At 41.9% G+C, this 7134-nt stretch overlaps 1 long non-coding RNA gene across 1 annotated transcript in view; it reads left to right on the top strand.

Moving 5' to 3' along the window:
- The first annotated feature begins 396 nt into the window (after positions 1–396).
- LOC140409582 (uncharacterized) overlaps positions 397–7134 on the top strand; it is a 118541-nt gene continuing 111803 nt past the window's right edge. Inside the window, exon 1 of the long non-coding RNA XR_011940406.1 lies at positions 397–481. This is a non-coding gene — a long non-coding RNA (uncharacterized lncRNA). The remainder of the gene's footprint in view (positions 482–7134) is intronic.

The raw sequence follows: 7134 nt of genomic DNA, 5'->3' as shown, positions 1-7134 counted from the left end.
ATGATTTTCAGCTCATGTGCGATTCTCCGCCCAATCGCGTTTCCCGATTCCGGCGTCGCTGCGCTCTATCCTGCCCATAATGCTCCATGACTCTTACCAAGTCAAAAAAAAGCTTTGAAGAAAGATGGTTAAAGATCAATCCATTTCAAAAGATTGGTTGGTTCTATTTTTAATCTCTACAGCGTTTCATGGTATGCTTAATTTTCAATCAAGGATTTTCTTTCAATTATTGTGCTGAAAACACGAAATAGTCCAGAAGACGTTGACTAAGTACTCTGCCACACATGGTAAATGAGGAAATGCAGCTCATGATTAAAGAGATAACTGAATTCCTTTTTGTGGTTGAAAGTCTGTTTAGTCATTTGTGCTGGCTGTTACTTCTCCACTCTTGGAGCGTGTTCATGATTGCTCAGAAGCTGTCAGAAATAGCACACGGCAATTTAGAATGATTTTCTGTCTCATTTCTTCAGCTCATCTTAAGGCAAGTGGTCTACTCACTTAGACTTTTCTGTGATGGTAAATATATAGTGATCAAGCTCTGTAAATACAGCCAGAGAGAAAAATTACTGAGAAAAATTAAATTAATTGCATTAACAAGGCTCAGAAGATGTGTACTTTCTCCTCGAGTTGTCATCTTAGTTCAATTTTGAAACGCATCCTTAAAAGTAACAATCTGCAGGTTTTCAGGAGCAAACTTGTAAATATTGAATGTTATCAGTAGGTATCACCATGGTGGCTAGTTTCAAAATTCAAGGTGAAGACATATTTATGATTGAATCATTAGATAAGTGCAACAGTGAAGCCAACATTGGCATTCAGGATACAAATAGTAGTTTGTTCTCAGGGAAGCATAAACAGGTTTTACTTGTACGATTTTCTGTGGTTCTGAATTTTACGGAGTTTGTGTTTCCTTAACAATGAGTAACTTTTGGTTGCTTGAGGTTAATGTGGACATTAGCGACCATTTTGCAAGGCACAGCTGCCAATGCATCACTTCACAGAGACAAAGTGCTCCTGCATTTTCTTGTGATTAATTTAATTGGGAGCACTGTGATTTTGTACCGAATCTCTTTCCACCCTACCTCTACAACCTTTCGTAGGCATATATTCTAACTTTCACCGCCTGGTTTCTTTGGTTCCCCCTCTGTCCACTCCATCTAGGGCAGATCGTTCAGCCACCATGTTCCAATCGACAGAACCACATTTCTCCCCATGTTCAAAATTCCTGAAAATCGTCTTCCTCAGCATTTCCTTTTCTCACCACATCTAACTTTCCTATGGAGCCTGCTTCGTCATTCATTGTGATCGTATTTAAGAAAGAATGTCCTTGGACTGGAGATGGTACAGTGAGAGTAGGGATGCCAACTCTCCAGGATTAGCCTGAAGTCCCCAGGAATTGAAAGTCAAAAGCCAGGACATTGCTGTGTGCAACCCTGAGAAAAATCGTTGGGGACATTAAAAAAGATTGTTTTTCATTTTCTTTGAACATTTCTCTTTGCCAGGCATAAAAATATTGAAAATGTATGTGGCGGGGTGGGGGTGGGGGGGGGGGGGGTCATTTGGCTGACAGTCTAGCTGAATCCAATTGGGTAATGAGTCCTGTTGCTTTCCAGTTGACATAGAAAAGCAACATGTCGTAAGGATATTTGTGTTGGCCGACTAATGTCTGGACTGTGGGGGAATCTGAGATGAGAGTGTTGATCGTCTGCCTCAACTTCACTTGCTTGCCCACTCCCTTGATTCCCTGAGAGTCCAAAAGATCTGTCTATCTCAGTCTTAAATTTATTCAATGATGGGGCAACCACAACCCTCGGGGGTACAGAATTCTAAGCACTAACAACTACTTGAGTGGAGAAATTTCTCCTCATCTCAGTCCTAAATTATCATCCCCCACATCTGGAAACTGTGCCACATTATTACGGATTCCCCAGTAAGAGGAACAACCTCTCACTCTTTGCCCTGGCAAACCCCTTCAGACGCTAGGAGTTTGTTCTGGTCAATCGGTTGGACAACTGGCAGGCTTAGGCAGGCCTGACAGAATCAAGAAATCCTCAGTGCTTGAGTCGCCAACGTTGGGACGTCCCTGGGATTCGGATCCCCGTCTGCCGAGAGCAACAGGCCAATCGGGGGGCATTTCGAGGGTACTATTGCAGTGGGTTTGTAGTGGACAATGGCTCATTAATTGGCTTATTAATGTTCCTATTTAACAATTCAGAGCCTGCTGCCAGGAATCCCCTGTCAGCCCATCCATACCCCAACTCAATCAGAGGAGGTTTGCCACCGCCAGGAGACCAAAACAGAGCCTCTCCCACAATTAAGTGCGTCAAGCGGCCATGTTTCCCATCACAACAGGATGCATTATATACAGCTCTTAATCCTGAATGTACCAAATGTGATCACCTCTCATTCTTCTAAACTTAATCAAATATAGACTCAATTTACTCAGCCTCTCATCCGAGGAACCGATCTAGTGAGTCTTCACTGTACCGCCTCCAATGCAAGGATGCCCTCCCTTAAATATGGAGACCAAGATTATACATAGTATTCTAAATGTGGTTTCACCAAATTCCTGTATAATTGTTCTTGTACTCCAAACCTCTTAGAATTAAGGCCAATATGCCATATGCCTTCCAAATTGCTTGCTGTACTTACTTGCTAACCTTTTGTGTTGTTTGTATGAGTACACCCAGGTCTTTCTCAACATCAACATTTACAATTTTCACACCTTTTAAAAAAACATTCTGTTTTTCTTTTCTCACACTTCCCCACATTATACTCCATCTGTCACAATGTTGTCCACTCCCTTAACCTGTTATCTTTTTAAAAAGATGCTTTGTGTCCTGTTCACAGCTTTTATTAATGTCTTTTATTATTAATCTGGGATTCATGTCACATTACATTCATCCCCCACCACCTGGCCTGCAAAATCCTACCAACTGTCCTGGCTTGATACAATTCACACCTCTTTAACCTGGGGTTACCCCATCTCTGGATCTGTAAAGATTTAATCACCTGCTAATGCTCGCATTCCTAGCATTGTTTGGCATCTTTGAATTTGGCTATATATGTGTTTCTGGATCAGACCTCTTCATTCACCTGAGGAAGGAGCAGCGCTCCGAAAGCTAGTGACATCGAAACAAACCTGTTGGACTTTAACCTGGTGTTGTAAGACTTTGTACTGTGCTCACCCCAGTCCAACGCCGGCATCTCCACATCATAGCTTTTATTAACACCTAGCTTTGTATGGTCAGAAAAACATGGATGTATGTCTTTGTCTAAATCATTAACATAAATTGCAAATTGCTGAGGTCCCAGCACTGATCCTTGTCATCAGTCACAGCCTATCAACTTGAAGATGCCCCATTTATCCCTACTCTCTCCTTTCTATCCACTAACTAATCCTCTACCCGTGCTAACGCATCACCAAGAACCAGAGATGAAAGTAAGCCGGTACATTCCAGTACAACTTATCAGTAAGAAACTGGCTCAAGCATTCCTTTTTAATTGGAAAATAGCCAATGCTATTTAGATACCCCTTTAGTTTCATGTTTATTTTGTAAGGTGTTTGTCCTTATAGTGGATACTTGAAATCACCGCCAGCTTTGAATTAAGTGCAGTAAGTAACCCAGCGCCACAAGTTAAATGGCTTTTTAACAAGAAAGTGATACGTGTTTTAATGTTTGAGTGTCAAACAGAAATTAAAATTCTTTAGAAACTGCAAGTTCAGAGGGGAGATTATACAATTACTGTGATCAGAAGAAATATGCTTTATTTTTACATCATATTGTGTGTCAGTGTGCTTGTAAAATGAACAGTGGAACAGAACAGATCAGAGTTTACATTCTGCTGATTTGATTGATGTTGATTCAGTTAAAATAAAGCTTTCAGACATTGAAACAAAACGTTCAGTTAATCAATAAAGATTTAAGCCATGGAAATTCACCGCATTGTTCTCACTTTGCAAACACTCTGTTGCGCAAAACATTTAAATAAAATGTTTAAAATTACTGAACATATTCCAGAATAGGATTTTAAAGCTTTAAAATGATTTGAAAGTAATATTCAGAAGGTAGGCTTTTTATCCAAAATACTACACTTCTGAATTGAATAAACAAGGAGGTTTGAGTTCAAAAACAGAAAGTTCTGGATAAACTCAACAGGTCTGGCAGAATCTGTGGAGAGAAAAAAATAGAGTTAACGTTTCCAGCCCCTTTGACTCTTATTCAGCTCTCTTTAGCTCTAAAGAAGAGGCATACAGATTTGAAATATTAACTCTATTCACGGATGGAACTGAGGGTCCTGGTACATGTATCACAAAATGTTATTACACAGGTGCTTAGGACGGCAAATGGAATGTTGGTATATATTGTAAGAGGAATGAAATATAAAAGTGGGGAAGTTTTGCTGCAGCTGCAGCTTGGTCAGACTATTATATCTGGAGTACTGTGTACGATTTTGGTCTCCTTGTTTGAAAAGGGTTGTAATAACATTAGAAATAGTTCAGAGATGGCTCACAACTCATTCCTGGGAAAGGGGCTTATCCTATGAAGAAAGGTTGAACAGGTTGAAGCTATATGCATTTGAGTTCAGACCAATGAGAGATGCTCTTATTGAAGCATATAGGATCCTGAGGGGACTTGATAGGGTAGATATTGGGAGGATGTTTCCTCTTGTGGGAAAGACTAGAAATAACGGGCACAATTTAAAAATCAGAGGCCTCCATTTTAAGACAGAGGTGAAGTGAGCTTTTTTCCTCCCAAGCGGGCCATTCGTATGTGGAATTCTCTTCTTCAGAAAGCACTAGAGGCTATATAATTTACTCATGGTCACTATTACTGAGACTATTTTTTAATTCCAGATTTTATTAATTGATTTTAAATTCCAGCAGCTGCCATGGTGGGATTTGAACTCATGTTCCCAGAGTATTAGCCTGGGCTTAACGATTATTAATTCAGTGACATTGCCACTACACTACCAACACTGGACTAGCTGACCACCTTGCTACCATTCTCCTCCTTTAAACTACCCTTAAAACATCACCTGCCCTCATATTTTCTGAATTGGAACTGCGTCAAACCTTTGTTTGTGCTGTACCTTGCAATGTTTTACATATTAAAAATGCTCTATAGGTATTGTTGGTGTGGTTGTAAGCTGTTGAGTCAATTTTCTTGATTAAAGAAGAGCAATGACATATCCCAGTGTGTACAGGGGCCAGAAGTAGTTTGAGATCAGGACCTGTCTCTGTCAGAAGTTCAAATGATCATAGAATCCCTGCAGTGCAGATGGAGGCCATTCGGCCCATGGAGTCTGTACAAATCATCCGAAAGAGCACCACACCCAATCCCCCACCCTATCCCCGTAACACCACCTAATCTTTGGACACTAAGGGCAATTTAGCATGGCCAATTCACCTAACCTGCACATCTTTGGATTGTGGGAGGAAACCCACGCAGACACAGGGAGAATGTACAAACTCCACACAATCACCCAAGGTCAGAATTGAACTCGAGTCCCTGGTGCAATGAGGAAGCAGTGCTAACCACTGTGCCACCCGTATATTTGTGATATATTTGTTATATTTGTGAGGAGAACATGGTGGCACAGCAAGATTCTGAAAGGAAAAATCTTGGGTGGGATTCTCCATCCCGCCGCACCCGTTTTCTGGTGCGGCGCGCCCCCGCCCGCAGCGAGATTCCCCGTCCCAGCTTCCGGTCAATGGGGTTTACCATTGTGGGCACCCCCACGCCATCGGGAAATCCACGTGTGTGAGTGCTCTGCCGGTAAAACGGAAGATCCCGCCGATTGAGAATCCAGCTGCTTAACTTTATACAGTTTGAGGTTGAAGTTTTGTTGACATTCTCCAGATTCTCAACCATAACTTCCACAAAAGATTGTCAGAAATTCAAGAGGAATTACATTATGGACATATTTCTGAAGTTTCCAGAATATTCTGCTGAAGTTACAGCAGGAGATTAGCAAAACCTTCCAAAAATTCTTTGTATTTCTGCAATACAATGCATGGTTATGATTAACAAAAAGATTAAAGCATGTTCAAACAATATTTCAGCATATAATCTTTTGGCTATATATATTTTGGATAAAAGAGCTGAACACAAGAGGTGAAATGACTGCCTGCCCTTGACATCAAGTGTGACATCAAGGAGCCTTAGAAAAACTGGAGTCAATGGGAATCAGGGGTAAAACTCTCCAGTGGTTGGAGTCATGCCTAGAACACCCACATTTAGCATAGTGGGCTAAACAGCTGGCTTGTAATGCAGAACAAGGCCAGCAGCGCGGGTTCAATTCCCATACCAGCCTCCCTGAACAGGTGCCGGAATGTGGCGACTGGGGACTTTTCACAGTAACTTCATTGAAGCCTACTTATGACAATAAGTGATTATTATTATAAAGGAAGATGGTTGTGGTTGTGGAAGGCCAATCAACTCAGTCCCAGGATATCACTGAAGGAGCTCCTCAGTGTAATGTGCTAGACCCAGCCATCTGCAGCTGCTTCACCAATGACCTTCCTTCCATGGTAAGCTCAGTAGATGTTTGCTGACTATTGTGTAGTATTCAGATCCATTCACAACTCCTCAGATTATGAGGTAGTCCTTGTCCAAATGCAACAAGACCTGGACAACATTCAGGCTTGGCCTGAAAAGTGGCAAATAATATTGACATTATATACTATATGCATTGCAACAACACCCCAAGATTCCATCAGCAACACCTTCCAAACCCACAACTTCTACCACCCAGAAGGATAAGGACATCAGACGCATTGGGCAGAATTTAATGCTCTCCCAAGAAGTGGGATCAGAGGTGGGCAGTGTATTTAATTGGGTGGGAGGTTACCAGGTGGAGATGCAACCGTATTCCCATCTCAGCCCCAATCAAGACTGAGGTGGGAAGACTCATGGTCAATCTTGCCACCCCGCTACTCATTGTGGCCTTTAAGTGGGCAATTAAAGCCCACTTAAAGCCCTCATCCCAGCAGCAGCAGGTTGGGGAGTCACCATGTGGAGAGCCTGAAAGCTCCCAGGACAGGGTCCCGCATTGTCAGGTACTCAGTGCTGGATCAATAAGGGCAGACTGTCCACTGAGAGCCACCACCCTGCCTTTGATACTGACCCT

The sequence above is a fragment of the Scyliorhinus torazame genome, chromosome 3 (assembly GCF_047496885.1).
Source record: "Scyliorhinus torazame isolate Kashiwa2021f chromosome 3, sScyTor2.1, whole genome shotgun sequence".
Classification (NCBI taxonomy): Eukaryota; Metazoa; Chordata; class Chondrichthyes; order Carcharhiniformes; family Scyliorhinidae; genus Scyliorhinus; species Scyliorhinus torazame.
Note: the sequence above shows the minus strand (reverse complement) of the source record. Positions and strands in the feature narration are given on the sequence as shown.